Raw genomic sequence first — 15484 nt, 5'->3', positions numbered from 1 at the left:
ATATCACCACATTTTTTTTGTATTTGGTTACATTAAAATCCATTGGTCTATCTTGTATGTTGAATGTACCTTTTACTTGTGCATGATTTTCTAGCTTCAAGCTTTGGTTATTTAACAAATATAGGTTTAGTGAATTATGCACATTTACCGCATATTGACATATATGACAATATTAAAAATAACCACATCTGTTTCTATCACTACTGATCTCATCTGAAGAATCTTTAAGCTCTGGGAAGTTGTAACGTCATTGTAGCAGACGAAAGTTTAAAAAAAAGGGGGGAGGGATAGCATTGGGAGTTATACCTGATGTAAATGACGAGTTGATGGGTGCTGATGAGTTGATGGGTGCAGCACACCAACATGGCACAAGTATACATATGTAACAAACCTGCACATTGTGCACATGTACCCTAGAACTTAAAGTATATATATAAAAAATAAGACAAAAAAAAGTTAAAAAAAAATCTGATAATCTGATGTTTACTTGAAAGCTCAAATTTTATCATTGGCAACAAATACTAATACAATCACTTGTTTTTCTTGAAGTAACAGGCTCACTTGCATTATTTTTGAGACGATATCTGTCAAATACCTAATTTTGAATACCATCGTTTGTCTGCTAGTCTTCTTTCCACATGATGTTTCATGAGAAAAGCAGGTAGTTTAACTTGCAGCCCAAACAATCCTGTATGTGCTTTTCTGGCAGGCAACACTCATGCTTTGGTATGCAGTAGAAGTGCTTCATGCATGCTCACATTTTGATAAACCATTACTTCTTTTTAGAGATGGGGTCTTGCTGTATCGCCCAGGTTGAAGTGCTGTGACTATTCACAACCCATAGTAGTGCACTTACAGCCTCTCAAACTCCTGAGATCAAGTGATCCTCCTGTCTCAGCCTTCTGAGGAGCTGGGACTACAGGTGCATGCTACTGTGCCTGGCTCATATCTCCATTTTGTAAGATGGAATATTAAAAAGAGGAACTCCAAGGTTTAAGTGGAATAAAATGAATATTGTGCTTGCTGCTTTATCACAGACATCCTTAAATGAAAATTGATTTTTTAAATAAATGAGAGTGCTTGGTGAGTGAAAAACATAATGACTGCTAGCATAGTTTAGTGTCCCTGCCTTGATGCCTGCTAAGGCGACAGTAGACAGGCATTATTCACCTTTGCTTTCATACCATCAATACAAATGCCATCGCAGCAGAAAAGACGAATAATATATTCATATTATTATAAAGATAGTTTTGACCTTGTGTACCTCCTGGAAAAGTCTGGTGGAGGGCCAGGGGTCTGAGGGCCACACTTTGACTACAGAGGTAGCTCTTCTAAGGCAGGCTTCTGGGGCAGAAAGCCATATGGAAAAAGGTGGGGAGTAGATTTTGCAGGGACAGGTGAAAGGAAGTTATAGAAAACAAAGCCTAAATAAGCACTTTACTGTAATATTTTAAAAGTCTCTCTTATAAGAAAGATACAGTGTAGTATAATTGCAGCTTGTTTTTTCTTCTTTAGTTGTATATAAAATAATGTGCATTTTTGAATGGATTCTTTGAGTCTTAGGTTCTCTGATTTATGATAAGGAAAGAGAATCAGAAGAATCACATGGTGGAGAGGTCCTGATGTATCTCTTTCCACGATCGTGTTGAATTGCCATGGGGAGCAGACAGGTTGGGGTCTTTGGGATTGAGCTTCTACTCCCTAGGTGGAATATTGTGACCATTTATCTGAGAAAAACATGGTTTTCTAGGCTCCTATTGCTAATGAATCTCTTTTATGATAGACGTTTTGTCTTTTAAATTTATGAAGGCGTAGATGAATAGGTGCATGAATAAGTATTGGTGGCCTAGAAACCACTGTGCATCCTCAAGGGACTTTGCCTATCCACTCTTGTGGGACGATTTTGTCCCTTCATATTTATACGGCAGATTTACCTTCTTTATCTCCAAGCCTCTTTCACCTTTGGGGAGGACGGCTAATCTTACTGTCACCCTTGTACTCCTTGCCCTATACGCTTAAAGATTTAACGAAGAAATGGAACTGATCTGTGCATTCCAGTGTCTTTAGACACTCTTTCACATTTGTCTGGCCAGCGTTTCCACAGTTATGGCTCAAGAGGAAGGTTAGTGTCATCTGCAAACTGTAATCACCTGGGTTTATATTTCCAAAAGAAATGGCAGCCTGAAAGCTATTCTTCACTTCTAGGGGATTAGAGCTTCAACTGATATTGGACTCTCTTATTTGTTTCTATAAATTTTTAACAGCCTGAAATGACATTAAACTCGGTGGAGAGCGCAATATAATGCCACTAATCCTGTTGATCTTATCCTGCTTTACAGAGGTGAGAAGAACAATAAATCCCTTTATGTGTAAATCAGGAGAGATATTAGCCATTTCTCTGCAAGGACATATCTTATTACTAGAGTTGGCTGAAACAAAATCAGAGCTCAAGTATTAAATTTGAGATGCTCCGTTTTTCTTCCCCCTGATAGTCCACTGATTCTCACCCTCCTCTGATTGTCCTTTCTTCAAATAGTTGTATGTTTCCATCTGTCTGTCTGCCTGTCTGTCTACCTCTCTATCAATTTGCTAAACCTCAGGTTTCGGCCATCCTGCTATTTTAGGATATATTCCTGCAGAGTATCGTGACAGATAATTTTAGGGAACAGAGTAAGACTTGATTCTTGGTTTCTAAGAGCTTGCAGTCTACTAGAAGGAATAAATCAAGTGTACTTGTAACAGAAACTTAAGACTGTATTTAATAGACTGTTGGTAAGGGTGAGTGAGGACTTAGTGACTGTGCTTGAATTCTGTGCTTGTCTCTCCCACTTACCACCTGTACAACTCCAGGCAAGTCCCTTGACCTCTCTGAACCTCAGTTCTTCATTTGCAATACAAATTAATTACATAGGGTTTTTGCGATGATTAAATGAAGCATGGACTACTTAGCACAATGCTATTTATTGCTATAGTTAGTATTATAATTTGTGTTCAATGAGATGTATAAGCAATGACCAAAGTGATCCTTATAATCATTGTTAATGGTGGATTTGCTCCACTTCCAATAATGCATTAGGTTTGGGGCTTCTTTGCATGTACATTAGGACAGACTACTTTCAGAAATAAAGCTAGCCAAGGGCCCCTGAGCACTCGCCAGCACTATACATACGGTAAAGTCATTTATTTTACACAAGTGATATGGCCATACTTAAAAAGAGATACTCCTGAAACTATCTTTCCTGTGGTAGAATATGCTGCAGTAAAACACCTGCACTGTTTCAAATAATTCCTATTCAAGTGTGTTGCCTTTCCAGAGCTGGAATTTATCCAGACCAAAGATTGTCATGGTCACTGCCCTGCATATGTCATCGTGTTTGCTGTGTTTGGTCCCAAATACACCAAGCCCACTGTCTTCAGCTGTTTGCAGGTTTGGCTAGTATCTGTGCTTAATGTCTTCCCATTTTCTATTATACAGGGTGATACCTACCACTTCCCCCTCTTGCTGCCCCTTCTCATTCCAACAGAGACACCCATAACTCACTTGAGTTATGGAGGAAAAGGAATCACAGTCTCTAGAATTTAGGGTACCAGAAGAGGTCAATCTGCTTTAGGACTTTGGCAATCTGGAGTTCCCAGTGGAACAGGAGAGCAATGGAGATAAATGAAAGAAGCCTATAATCAGAACATCAAAGTGTCTTGTAGCCCAAGTTCTAATTTACTTCTTATGCTAGATGAATCACTGAGGCTTCTGGGGCCTCAATCCACCCATCTGTATAGTAGATGTATTGCACTGTAAGGTTGTTTTATTAACCACCTCACCCATTTAACATTCATAAAGAGACTACTCTGTATTATGCATTGTGTAGAATATGAGACACAGTTACGCACACACCACACATATCATTGCTCAGAATATGTTGAGAGCCATAACAAAGGTAAAAAAAAAATGTGAGAGGCTGCAGTTGTTCTGCTGTGTTTCTTTTAAGCTACTTCTTAGTTCTAGGCATTAGGGACAAATCTGTGATTTGTCTCTTCAAGTTCATTCACATCTCATGGATCATCACTACATGTCTGGGACTCTGTTGTCTCCTCTAAAAAATGAGAGAAATGAATAGAATAGCTGTTCAAAAGGATTTTTTTTCAAGAGGGCAGATGGAGAAAGGTGAGGAAGATTAAAGGGGAAAATCCATCCAGATGAATCATTCTGTGGCCACATGTCTATTATCTTATTTGTCTCCTAAACTCATTGTGAGTTGGGCAATGAAGATATTCTTGTTCCTTTTTGAACTAGAAGAAAATTAAGACTCAGAGGCTGAATCATGTTCTGAAGGATACATCAAGGTCAGGATGCTCAATACAGTACTATCAGTATGATGCACAATGGAATCTATGTTAATTCCTTAAACTCAAAACTCACCTTTGCCATGATTTTAACCTTCTTTACCATATAAGCTTTGTCAGAATTAGCTAGTCATCAGCATTTTCTTCTCCTAACTTATAATGCATGTAGTAGAAAAGATAATGTACGGTGCTATCCGTTTTTTTTTTTTTTGGTGACAAATTTTCATCCAAGTTGAGGTTGGAGTGCTTAGAATTAGCTCACCCAGAGGATGTTTCTCCTGCCAATAGGTGGCAGAGTGAGTAAGTTTGTCTGAGAATGAAAATGAAATCTGAAAGGAGGGTGCTTGGATTGGGATCTCCTGTTGAATCAACCTACAATGATGATGTACCTACAACGCAAAGCCCACCACAAAGCATGGAGGACTTGAAAAAGACACCATCTCTTTATCTTTTGCAGTTCACATTTAGCAGATCCATAAAAAGACTTTTTCTTTATATAACAAGAAACATTATGCAAATGGTGAGTAGAGCAAAAGAAACATAAAGAGCAAAATACAACTATGTTAAGTAAACCATACATTTCTTATCTCTTCTTCATATCATGCATTCCTTAGTCCTAACTCTAATATTGAGGAAAACAAACTGTGCTTATATGGAGCCACAAACAAATCAAAAACAATAAACCCCCAAAACTCTGACTCAGACTCAGGGACCCCAGCATTCTCTAAAGGAAGGAAGTGCCCTCTTCTTTCCCTGACTATCCACTGATACTGATAAATGCTAAAGAGTTTTCTCTGGAGCAAGTTGTCTTTATTCCATTCCTTTGAATAACCAAAGGAAACTCAATTAAAACTATTTATAATTTTATATAAAGAATAACTTGTGAAAGATATATTTTACTTGTCTATTTGCCTACTGAATTATTAAAAGGCAAGAAATGGAATATGAAAATACTGGTGAACTCTTATCGATCCTCCAAAACCCAGCACAACTGGGGTTTCCCCAGGGAAGATTTTTCTGTCTCTTTGTTTATGCTTTCTTCTGGGCTCCTAAAGCACAGTGTACCTTTTGACATCACATACATTTATCCGGCTCTTTTAAGAACTTAAAAAATCTTTATATTTTTCTCACCTGAGATCTTAGATGTCATGATGATATAATTAGTTATCTTGATTCTCAGTGCCGAATGCAGGAATCATATATTAAGTATTTATGAATAAATGATGCACAAATAGACAAACGGTTAAAAAGGAAGGATTGGGCAGTTTCTAAACTGCATCTTCATTTTTGGAAGAATGTGAAAGCAACCACGCAGAAATCAGGAAATGACAGACAGCTTGGCGGCATCATTTTTGTGACACATCAGCCGTAACATATTTTAGAGCCATATCTGAGTTCATATCTGACCCTGCCACATTCTAGACAATAATTGAATACCTTTGAGTTTGTTTACTCATAAAATGGGAAAAAAGAATGCTTTATAGAACTGTTATTAGCTTAAATTGCTAATAAAAAGCTTTATACAATGTGAATATACCTAAGGTATGATGACTGTTACTGTTATCTCTGTGACAAACCACTTTCTCTTTTAAGTGGTATTGAATATCTTTACCAAATTGCAGGCAAATTGGCAAACAGATCAAAAGTAGTTTTTGTTTGTAGTTGTGAGAAACAAAACAATAAGTTTTTTGTTTGTTTTCTTTTTTGTTCTTTTTTTTTTTTTTTTTTTGTTATCACCTTGGTTTTGCTACCAAAGAAGTAAAGGCAGTTTTGCAGATGAAAAATTGCTGATTCATTGAAGAAAAAAATGGTTTGCATTTGTTATGTATTTTTATAATTTACTTTAATGGACAGTTTGAAAATGAAAAGGGCTTATTTTATTTTGTCTTTATACTAAATTTTAAAAGGTGTTTTTATAAAGATCCTGAATTGTGTTATGTCTCTGATAGGTCTTAGGTACTTTTTTTCTCTGGAAGATTTATAAATTAATAATTTGATAGGCTATAATTTAAAGTATGACTTTAAGTTGAAATTGGGACCTGTGAAATTTTGAGAGTGGAGAATGCCTTTGAGTAAAGAGAAAACACTCAAAATACATTTGTGATTTGTAAAGTTGTTTACAGAATGATTCAACAACTGGAAACTCAGAGATCCAAGTCTAAGTTAAATTGTCTGTAATACCCACGGCTGTGCAGTCTCCTTCTTTCAGTTCACTCCAGGATCGGGTTAGCTGCATCCTTAGCTTTTGGCATGGAATGTGCTTTGATGAACAAGTGTCTCATCAAATAGCCAGAATGGTAGAACTTGTGTACATCGAGGTCAGACACCAGGTGTTACCATAACTAAAAGATCATGAAAAAATATAAAGTAGGTGACAAGATCTCCACCTGCTGAATTCACCTCAATTCTTAAAAGTTTTATGTCTTTGAGGGCAAGCAGCTTGCAAAATCCATGCTTTAAAAATGCACCGTGATTTTCTCACCCCCCCATCCCCTGTCTTAGCCGTATCCAAAGAAAATTTTTATCCTTATTTTTGTCTGTGGAGTGAGATTTTCTTTTCAAGTGCTTGGGAGCTTTCCATGGTGTCCTGTGGAAGATTTGAAATGAAGCCCTCTCTTTTTAAATCCTTTTCTTTTCTTAGACAGAATTGCCTGTTATAATTTCTTCTTTTTTACTCTAAAAAAAAAAAATCAAAAGAAAGGAAGAAAAAGAAGCAGAAGAAATCCAGTTGGAGACTGCAGCCCAGGTATTACAGAGGACAACTGCTGTAATTGGTTGTTAAAAATGGCACTGCAATCATTTTCTGCACTGATGGAAAATCGACTTTTCCTCTTAACATTTTCTTCTGTGGCTAGGGAAATTAACAATTTAATTGATTTTAATGAAATGACCGTTTAAACATGCTCAAGTGCTAGCTTTAAAGAGAAACAAAAGTGTTTTGAAGCATCTCTTCCCTAAACCAAATTCTTATGTAATTTGAATAGTGAAGTGTGTGAATGTTGATACTTAAATGCTAAATCATTCAGATTTGGTTCTCAGTATAAATTTTTCTGATCAAGATATATTCCAAAGATTTAGCATAAATTGTAGCCAATTGCGAGGACAATCCAAAGTGATTTTTTTTTGAGACGGAGTCTTGCTCTGTCACGCAGGCTGGAGTGCAGTGGCATGATCTCTGCTCACTGCAGCCTTTACCTTCCGGGTTCAAGTGATTCTCCTATCTCAGCCTCCCGAGGAGCTGGGATTACAGGCATGCACCACCACGCCCACCTAATTTTTGTATTTTTGGTAGAGATGGGGTTTCACCATGTTGGCCAGACTGGTTTCAAACTCCTGGCCTCAAGTGATCCACCTGCCTTGGCCTCCCAAAGTGCTGGGATTACAGGTGTGAGCCACCACACCTGGTCCATAATTGAAATATTCTAAACTGTGTTAAATCATTGAAAACTGATTGGGGGAAATCTGAAAAGGATTGTATGATAGCCATATGTAACTAGTCAGGAAAAAGAAAGGTTTCTAGGGAAATGAACTTTATTCTCAACCATATTCTTGGACCATCCAAGAATCCTTCAGTGGTTATTGGAATGTGTGGTGATATGAGTGACATAAATTAAGAGAAAAATGTTTCCATCAGTACAAATAACCACACTATAGATACGAGCAGTCTCACACTTTGCAGATACAAAATTTCTGTATGGAAATTTGGAACTATTTTGACAAATTTAAAAAATGTTCCTATCCTTGGCTCCTCAATTCCATTCTAAAAATCTATCATAATAAAAGTTAGGATGTGTACAAAGATTAACCTACAAGCATGTTCATTGTTGAAGTGTTTATTACTGAGATAAAGTGGAAAGAAATCCAGAAATCCAACAATAGGGTTAGATAAATCATAAATAATTGTCTACAATGCCATGTCATTAGACTTGAAGTTGCTGTCAAGTTAATGAAAACAGGTTATAAAATTATATAGAGTAGAATTCCTTTTCCCTTATTTTTACAATTAAAGCATATGAAAACATCTAGACAGTACACTTTAAAATGTTACTAATGGTTATCTAATTGGTTTTGGGATTAGGTACTCTCTTTTTATTGCTTTCTTCTTGATATTCTCTACTTTTTCTACAATGAACATGTGCTTATATAATAAAATTGTCCATTTGTCCACATATTACCATGTTGGGATGACTCAGAGTCTCCCAGCCTTCCTGGGCATAATCGGAATCTTTGTTTTAGTAGGAATTAGATTTCTTCAGAATATAAAGATTGTGTAGTTTTCAACATCTTAATGCTTTCTGATTTTATAACATCTTACGTCTTTAAAACATATACTTCCTCACAGTGCTATATGGTTGTGTTAATTTTTTAATGCAAGTTTTTAAAAATTAAAAATGTTCTTGAGTATCTTTTGTGATAGCTACTTAGATAATGGGGAAAATCCAGGACTTGGAATTACTTCTTCCGAAATGTTGTTTTATGATCTACTTCATATATATGAATCACTTTGGTATGGACACTGGGTAGTGACTCTTAAAATTCTTTTCAGTAGATTGGAACTGAGAAGCAAATCAGAGTCAGAAAAGAAAATCTAGGAAGCTCCAGTAAGAAAATAACTCTCCCATCTTCATCCCTGTACTAGCATCCTGAAGAACTCCAAAACATCCTTAATTTCTGTAAATGAGGCCAGTGGACTCTCCCTGCTTCCATTATGCATGCAATCCAGTCGTAATGATCTGGATCAAAGATTAAACAGTCATATACTTCCGGCTATAATGGAAAACAAGTCATATCATCCATCCTTCAGGTGTACCAATTTTATAATTTTCCAAAGAGTATTATTCTCATCCATTTGTATGCCTGATGCCCTGATTTTCGTGTCCAAGTTTCCTACTGTTGTTGTGCCTTAATGCTCACCAACTTAACTGCATCAGGGCTTACACCATTGTTGCTAAATCTTCTTTGCCATTTTGACTAGGTCCTCAAAGGGGAGCAAACCTGGAATTAAGGTGATTAAAGTCTGGAGAAACAATTTCTATAGTGACTGGGTTAAGGCACCTTGCTTTTGTGTGAATTAAATTAGTAATTTATTTCTTGGGCCTAGTTTGTCCATACTGTTGGTATAGTTCATGCTAAATGAATAAATTGAAGATCTTCATTTCACCAGAATCATGAATAGTTTGTATTACACAACCAACTATTCTACTAATTTACTATTTGAATAGAAATATATTGACCTTAGGAAGCCCCAGAAAGTGAGTGCCTCCACAATTCCCAATGCACTGCAGGTGAATTTCCCATGATAATTTCTCAACAAGACTAGCCCTTCCCAATCCCATCTCCCCACCCAGGCAAAGGTAGAGATTTCTTCCTCTGTGATACCACATTACATTGTAAAATCTTTATCGTTGCACTCATGATAGTATGTGCTGGCTCTTTATTTGGTCTATTTTCTCTTAGTAGACTTTCAACCCCCTGAAGTTCAGTACTGTGACCTATTCATCTTTCCATATCCAATATCTGCCATAAAATACTAATCAATGGATTAAACACATGGAATGAATGAGGAGATAACTAAGAATTTGATATTCTCCTTTTGAAGAAATGCTACAGGAGATGTTCATTGACTGTCAAGAATAACCTTATGTCTTGACTAGCACCAATAAAAAGCAAGAAAGGGAAGTAATGATATTTTATAGTGCCCATTTAATGATATTTAATTTTGGGAGAAAAGAAGGAATTTTCATTCTCTACTGTGTAAGTCAATTTGATAAAGTGGAGACTTTCCGGTTCTTTGATTGCTAGGGCATTTCCTGCCTATACAGTTGCTGCTCAATCTCACCAGATAGCTTTTTTTTTTTTTTGTTCAATAAAAGTGTAGGCAACTTCTGCAAAATGCTGATATCATTCTGCCACTTAGAAATCTTGCACTGTATCAGAGCTGCTGCAGCAAACAGCAGCCAGCACATCGAAGCTTGTCTGGAGAAATGAGCAGTCTGAACAGCAGCCGATTTCCTTTCAAAACTGTAGTATAATTGAATAAGCTTTTACTTTCTCAGACGCTAGATAAAATATTGCTTGAATATATCATCATTCAGAAAAAAGTAGAGCCTTTCTGTGCTTTTTTTCTCTATTCTCTCCATATCTGTTCATTTCTACAATCTATGACATTCTAGTCAGCACACAGATTTAGGAGAAAAATGTCTTAAACTGACAGAATCAAGGAACTCCTAGAAATAACCTGAAGTTGATAAAACACATTGGGTTAAAATCTAGTCTTTAGCTCTAGGACTTAGAGGATATAAGCTAGAGGCGTCTTCATTCTTAGAGGTCAGTGTGATAGCAGAACTAAGGTTATTATAAACTAAGTGTCAAACAATGTGCTGGGTTACTTATGCATCCATTCTCTGTCTTGGAGATGGAATGAGGAATTAGCTGAAGTGGGTTTATTGAGGGACTCAGTCTAGTGGGGAAAAGAGACAGTATGATAAATTATAAAAACACTCACTGGGGACTTTCGGTTCCTAAAGGAAAAAACATGTATTCCTCCACATCTTCTTTTGTATTACATTTGTTATGGGATTTTAGCACTTCTAACAAAAGAGTTCTGGCTATTTTAGTCTCTTGGCCCTAAGAATACTAGACCATTCTTTCCAGTATTCTGTGCCCTATATAGTTTCTCTCCTGAGATCAATGGCTATGTCCCCAAACTTTGACCCCAGCCTTCTTCTTGATCTTGAGGCAGGACCAATGTTTACTCTCAGACTACAGCTGACATGCTTGGATTTTGAAACTTGTCATTTGGCCCACCTGGTAACACACTCCTGGATTTTTCATTCCAGGCTTCCTCTCTCTCTGTTCTTGGATCCACACCACAGCAACTCAGTCACAAAAGTCTGTTGGCAAGTTACTGAATGCAGATGCCAGAGAGAGACTTAGGTCTCTTATTTCAAAAGGTCAGCAGATTTATTATGGTATCATGGACACCAAGGGGACACTTAGCTCTCCCTCTCTGGTTGCCACTTTTTAAGGCAATCAGAGCAAATTAGGTCTAGTGAAATGGAAATTCAATTTAAAAAATTCTTATTTATTCAATGAGTAATTTATTCAGCATTTTCTGGGTGCCAGGCACTGTGCTAGGAATTGGAAATACAGACATATTCTCACGTAATTGATAGTCAATGGGAAGGCTGAGATGGAACCAAATGGTTACACAGCAAATGTTTTATGAGCTCAATAGAGATTTTGAGGGGAAAAAGAAAGACCAGGAGAACAGAATAAACCCCCACACAGAAGATAAAACATTCTACCTGGGTCTTAAAAGTCAAGTAGTTTGCCAAGGAACAGGGAAACAATCTGTTCAAAGGCATTGCAGTGGGAAAGAGTGATGTGATTGGGCAATGACTTTAATGTGGAAAGAAGGAAGCAAAGAAGGGCCAGGGGATTGACAAGTTCTGTCTGAGATGTACGTGAATTGTTCTCCTGCCTGTGCATTTCCTGCTATGTTTCTCCCCTCCTTAGTGGAGAAGAATCTCCACTTTCTCTCTCCCTGCCAAGGGCCAGAGTTTTAATAACTCACTACTCTCAGAAAGTTAAATTCAACATGTTCTGCGGGAAAATACTTACATTTTTGACTCTCACTATAGATGCTAAATTTTATCAGATGGTCCCCAACTCATCTGAAAAAATTAATACCATTTTAAAAAAGTGAAATTTACCCAATATTTTTTATTTAAGGAGTGGTTGAAAGATTTGGTGCTTCTGATTCATAGTTTTACTATCATACAAAATAAACCCCCACAGCCTACGTGTAACTACTCTAGTAATGTACTTCACACCCACAAAATGGTCTCAGCAACTTGTAACCATCAGGGAGAGCCTCTGTGTTCTTAAAACGAAAGCTTAAATGGTAAGTAAGAAGATGACTCTTACTGTAAGCATCTGCACTTCTGGAGTTTCGATTTCTCACGATCAAAGATGAACAATCTGGTAAGATATGGACTGCACCAGTAATTCTCAAGCCTGGATGTACATCCTAATCACATATGGAATTTGTTAAAAAATAAAGGGTAGATGGAGGTGGAAATTGAAGTTTAAAAAAATTCCACAGATGACTTTGGTGCATAGTCAGGTTTGCAGATTTCAGGATTCAATGACTTATTTGGATACATCCACTCTTAAGACTGCTAGGCAATTTTGTGGATGAAGAGTTAAATAGTTCTACTTAGGCAAGAGGGTGAATTGTATGTATATAAAAATAATTTGCTGGGAAAGGATTCCTAAGTGTTTTTATGAATTGTGAAGGATTGTTTTGAAAACCATACTTTGAACTGCTCATTTGAACTGTAACCATTCTTCTATTCTGGCATAACAGAGCATACAAGATTTCATCTGTTATTTCTTATTTTTTCCTTAATTGATAAATAAAACTTGTATACACTTATGGTGTGCCAAGTAATGTTCACACATAAGTGTACATTATTAAATGATTGACTCAAGCTAGTTAACTATTTATGCTTTTCTCATTCTTATCTGTAATACCTCTGTTGCTTTTGGCCGTTAATTCATAAATGTCTTTCACTCCAGGCAAACCCAGACAGGACTGTGCTGTTACTAGTGCAGAATTGTCTTCTCTTGGTGGGAGCAGGTTTCTTCAACCTGTACATTAACATTCTGTTGTGACTTTTCACATGGTTGTTTAAAAAGCAAGAGGGCTGCCTGGGTGCGGTGGCTCACACCTGTAATCTCAGCACTTTAGGAAGCTGAGGTGGGTGGATCACCTGAGGTCAGGAATTTGAGACCAGCCTGACCACATGACAAAACCTCTTCTCTACTAAAAATATAACAGTTAACTGGGAGTGGTGGTGCATGCCTGTAATCCCAGCTACTCAGGAGGCTGAGGCAGGAGAATCACTTGAACCCAGGAGGCAGAGGTTGCAGCGAACCAAGATTGTATCACTGCACTTCAGTCACTTCACAACAGAGTGAGACTATCTCAAAAAAAAGTGTGAGGGCTAAGTGTTGTCAAATTGTTTAAGTTTTAAAAAAGATGAGGTATACGGTAGAAAAATCAAGTTAAACATGGATTTTTGAGAGCTTGTTTGGAGGTTCTAGCAGGGTAGTACAGCTACTAGTATTCCTTTGACCAAAAACCAGTCCTCCTCTATCAGGGATGATCGACTTCTTCCACTGAGTCCACAGCTTCGTGAGGGACAACATGGCATGGTGAGGGAGGAAGGGGTCACTCGCCCAGCCAGTTGGATCTGCCAAATCAACCCAGCCAGATCAGCCGAATCAATGGGGTAACAGATATTGCAGCCAGATCATCCTGCAATCCTAAACATGGACTTTTGAATAACACACAATGACATCGGTCCTTTCCCTTGTTACACTTCAAGTATGTGTCTGCTGAAGAGGGGACCAAATTGGTGATGTTTGTGTCCGTGGTCCACCTTTGCAGAGAATGGGGTTGCAGGAAGGGGATAACTGTTCTGGGGGCTCTGCCACAACCAGGTAAGGAGTCACCAGAATGAGAGAACCAATTCTTGCCCTCTTTCTGGTAAACTCACAACCTTCCAGTGTGGGCATTACGGCCACCATGAACGTGTCACAGTGCTGCAGATATTTTGTTTATGGCCAGTTTTGGGGCCAGTTTATGGCCAGATTTTGGGAGGGGGGCCTGTTCCCAACATGTCCCCCTTCTTTGATTTGCAAATTGATAAAAGCAAAGGCAGCTTTGTCACGGTGAGATACTTCTTGCAGGAGTCAGGATCCACATCTGCAGACTACACAAAGACAAACAACACAGACTAAAAGCACAATCATCATTGAAATCACAGAGCTTTCAAGTGTTTTTATCCATTTTAATGGGTTACTAGCTGCTAATCTGTCTGCAGCTCCTCCAAGCACTACAGTTCCTGGCATTAAGGTCAGGTGTGCCTGGGATGCTTTAAATATTTGTTCTTTTAATTTTGTAATATTCATAAACAAGTTAGTAGAGTGTCCTTCTGGAGGCTTTTTTATTCTTTCCCAAATTTTGATCTTATTAAGAACTATTAGTAGTTTCCACAAATCCTTGTGTTTAGCTCCTATAGTGGGCCATATCATTTGAGGTTGAGGTGCCACTATACCTCCATGGTTCCAGATAATAGGAACTCTTGCCATGCTTTTTATCATTTAGACCATCTGACCATTTTGCTCAGATCAGCTGAACATAATGTGGCCATGGCATGCAGACTTAGGGGTGTAATTTAAGCTAAACATCCCCTTAGGGGACCAATTAACAATGATTCCATAGGAATCGTTGTGCAGCACCTCTGCCTGTTCTGCAATGCAATCTTCCTAAACAAGTACATTCATATTTTCTGGCCAGGTTCAATTTTGTTTACAAATAGGTTTTTGAGGGTGGTATGCCCCAATTATAGGAGCAATTTGAATTTCTCCATTGTAATCTTAATCAATGACTCCTGTATGTATTTATATCCCTTTTAAACTTAACCTAGACCTTCCTAAAAGTAATCCTATTGTCCCTGCTGGCAAGGGTCCCCAGACTACTGTTGGGACCTTTTGTGGGGGTTCCCCAGGCAGAAGGCTCACAGCTTTTGTGCAGCATAAATCTACTGGGGCACTACAGGCTGTGGTGAGGGACAGACATTGTACGGGGGTGAAGCAATGGCCTGAGCTGGAAATGTCTCAGTTTAGAATGGAGCCCTGGATAGGCACCTCATGACTTTTCCCAAAATCGGGTTCCCATCTTTATCAAACTTAGAGTGACACTGATTAGCCCAAAGTTTTCCTTTTTTACATTTTGGACATATTTTGGGCCCAACAATTTTCTTTTGTCCCCTATCTGGCAGGCTGACTCACTGATTTTTTCTACATTCTTTATTAGTATGACCACACAGTTAAAACAAGCTCCAGGAAATGGAGTTATTTCCTTTATCCACTCTTAGTCCTGCCATTGCCTGTGCTAGCAGAGTAGCGTTATGCAGATTACCTCCGATACCATCACAGGCCTTGATATAATCAACCTTTCCTTCTGATAGGTCGCAGAGCAGCCTGATAATCAGGATTAGCATTGTCGAAAGCTAATAACTGCAACACTATATCCTGAGCAGCCAAATCTGCAATTACCTTTTTAAGATAC

The sequence above is a fragment of the Macaca nemestrina genome, chromosome 9, assembly GCF_043159975.1.
Source record: "Macaca nemestrina isolate mMacNem1 chromosome 9, mMacNem.hap1, whole genome shotgun sequence".
Lineage (NCBI taxonomy): Eukaryota > Metazoa > Chordata > Mammalia > Primates > Cercopithecidae > Macaca > Macaca nemestrina.
This window is presented reverse-complemented; position numbering follows the sequence as displayed.